Here is a 3,563-nt window from a genome sequence, read left to right as displayed (position 1 = left end):
ATTTAAATCTTCAGAAACCTTTCTGCAACTCAAAGTCAGTGTCTACCGAACATACAGATCACAGGCGGAAAGTCATATACAGGCCCTAAGCAAAAGTCGCAATTTAAAAGGAAGGAGTGACATTTATCTTCATAAGTGCCATAAGCTTCTTTCATTGGTTCAAGCCCTGAAAGAGAAAAGGTGAAAAGGATAAGATCCCTAGTTTAAATAAATACAATTTACATACATTTAAATCAATATCATTTGAAAAGTATGTTACTTTCAGTAAGAGTAGAAAAGCCTTACCAAGTAAAACAAAAAACCTAAGTCTAGATAGAAAAATTTTCTCTTAAGTCCTGTGACCACTCACTTCCTTCATAATATGAATCTCACTGGCAATGTCAAATGATAACCAAAAGCAAAGTAGGGTGCTCTACTTTCTACACATTATCACCCCACAAAAACAGCCCCTAGACCTTTATTTCCTTCCGTCAGAAGCCCCCAAGATTCTGAAGTAGTTTTCTTCACTGAAATCCATGTTATATGCTGTGTCAGTTTTGAACATAACAGTATCCTGATTTGAACAAAGGTCTTAAGAGAAACCTAGTGCTTCCCTAGGATCATTACTTTCTTTAAAATGTTTCACAGACTTGTAAGGTTTGCACAAAAGTCACAGCACTACTCAAGTCACATTGTTAGATGCAAAATGTATTAGAAGTTGTCATAAGACATACCAAGCCCTCAAATAAATCGTAACAACTGACAGAAAAATGGGAAGTATCTACTTTTAAAATGAAGAAAGTTAGATTTAAAAAGAATAAACCAAAAAAAAAAAAAGAATAAACCCAAGGTTTAATTCCCCCAAAACATAGTTTATCATTTCATAGCTCCTATTGCCTTCTCCGATATTTTAAGTATGTTAAGTTAATGAACCTGCTCCAGGCAGAACACCACTGTATACCCTGAAAAAGTGATATGTAGCGGCATTCCACTGATAAGAGTGGGTACAATCTCCTGTGGTTACTACAGTCAACCACACAGACAATTAGTTACTAGTGAAATAGCAGGAGTAATGCTTGGAGAAAGGATGTCAGTAACAAAAGATGCTTCCTTTCTTAGACCTAAAACTGATAAATAATGCTGCAACTCTGTCTTGGACAAATAATAGAATATTCTAGCATCAAGTTTATTCTGGATTGGGGTGATCTTCCCAGAAAAGACTGTATGTGCTCAGTTAAAACTGCAGTAGGGCTTCCCTGCCGGCTAACGGTAAAGAATCTGCCTGCCAATGCAGGAGACACAGGTTTGTTCCCTGACCCTGGAAAATCCCACATGCCACAGAGTAACTAAGCCTGTGCGACGCAACTACTGAACCTGTAGAGCCCAGGAGTTCCAGCTACTGAGCCTGCATGCCCTGGAGCCTGCGCCCCACAAGAGAAGCCACCGCGGTGAGAGGCCCACACACCGCAACTGGAGAAAAGCCCATGCAGCAGCAAAGACTCAGCACAGCCAAAAAATAAAGTCAGTCAGTCCCATAAAGCGAAAGTGTTAGTTGCTCAGTCATGTCCGACTCTTCGCGAGCCCATCAACTACAGCCCACCAGGCTCCTCTGTCCATGGGATTTCCCAGGCAAGAATACTGGAGTGGGTGGCCATTTCCATCTCCAGGGAATCTTCCCAAGCTGGGGATCAAACCCGGGTCTCCCACACCACAGATACTTAAGAGTCTGAGTAAACAAAATAAAATAGAGTTAAATTCAGCAAATAAGAACTGATTGCTTATTACGTGCCATGTACTATGAATAGTCATAATGGTACTTAAAAAAAAAAGGAGCATCAAATAGTTTCATCTTAAGAGCCAACTGATTTATTCTTTCAACATATGCCTGCTGCCTACTAAGAGTCTATTAAAGTGCCAGGCACTGTTCTAGGTGCTGATCCAGAAAAGGAGAAAAAAAGGAGCACTGACTCCTCTTTAGGAGAAAAGGGCTGTAGAGCTATGGAAAACTACAGTTCTTCCTCTAGAAATAAAAATATTAATTAAAAAGTGCTTCACTGATCAAAAAAGGGCCAAGAGCTCCAAGCATTTATTCACTGTACACCACACCCAAGAAATATGTATCATAACCTCTTGGCACCTGTCACTAGGAACTGCACAATCTTCAATTATGTTGACTCCTCCCTACTTGCAAGGCCAGACCACACAGAGTGCAGAGAAAAACTCACACCTCATTTCACTAAATTCAAATTCCACCAAGTAATTTGCTGTCACTGGGAAGTGAGAGACATGCTCAGCAGTGGCTACACAGACTGCGTGCTGGAACCATATGAGGAAGGGTGGAGGGAAGTGAAGATATACTCCTTATGTATGAATGGATATGCCCAAGCCTAGGCAGTATGTCTTTCCCAACACTTCATAGGGTAATTTTCACCAGGAAAACAAAACTGCCTACATTGAACCAGGGAAATATAACAAGAAAACAAAAGCACGTTTCAGGAACAGGTCACAGAGTGTAAAGTGTTATGAGTTAAATGAACTGTATAAAAAGTCTTACTTCAGTTGTAGCAGCATTAAGGATACAGGATAAAAGCCATCTGGGTCAGAAAGTACAGGCATGATTTGGTTGTCTGCGATGAGAAGGGAAATTTCAAAGGAAAGGGGGACATAAAAAAATACATGGGCAGGTATGAATAGGGCATTTCCCAGGATAAAGAGCAGACAGGCCCAGCTGACTAAGACCTTAATTCCATAATACTAGAATATAACAGAGGCTAGACAGAGTGTTGTTCAATCACTCAGTCGTATCCGACTCTTTGTGACCTCATAGACTGCAGCACGCAAGGCTTCCCTGTCCTTCACCATCTCCTGGAGTTTGCTCAAACTCATATCCATTGAGTCAGTGATGCCATCCAACCATCTCATCCTCTGCCATCCCCTTCTCCTCCTGCCTTCCATCTTTCCCAGCATCGGGGTCTTTTCCAAGGAATCAGCTCTTCGCATCAGTTGGCCAAAGTATTGGAGCATCAGCTTCAGTATCAGTCCTTCCAATGAATATTCACAGTTGGTTTCCTTTGGATTGACTGGTTTGATCTCCCTGCAGAGCAAGGGACTCTCAAGAGTCTTCTCCCAACACCAAGCATCAATTCTTTGGGCTCAGCATTCTTTATGGTCCAACTCTCACATCCATACATGACTACTGGAAAAATCATGGCTTTGACTAGACGGACCTTTGTAGGCAAAGAAATGTCTCTGCTTTTTATTACACTGTCTAGGTTTGTCATTGCTTTTCTTCCAAGGAGCAAGCGTCTTTTAATTTCATGGCTGCAGTCACCATCCACAGTGATTTGGGAGCCCAGGAAAATAAAGTCTGTCACTGTTTCCACTGTTCCCCCATCTATTTGCCATGATGTGATGGGATCAGAAAGGGATGACAGACGGTAATGACAGGGGACGATATGGTTGGATGGCCTCACCAACTCGATGGATATGAGTTTGAGCAAGCTCTGGGAGTTGGTGATGAACAGGGAAGCCTGGCGTGCTGCAGTCCACGGGGTCACAAAGAGTCGGACACAACTGAGTGACTG

The sequence above is a fragment of the Capricornis sumatraensis genome, chromosome 9 (genome assembly GCF_032405125.1).
Source record: "Capricornis sumatraensis isolate serow.1 chromosome 9, serow.2, whole genome shotgun sequence".
Taxonomy (NCBI): Eukaryota; Metazoa; Chordata; class Mammalia; order Artiodactyla; family Bovidae; genus Capricornis; species Capricornis sumatraensis.
Note: the sequence above shows the minus strand (reverse complement) of the source record.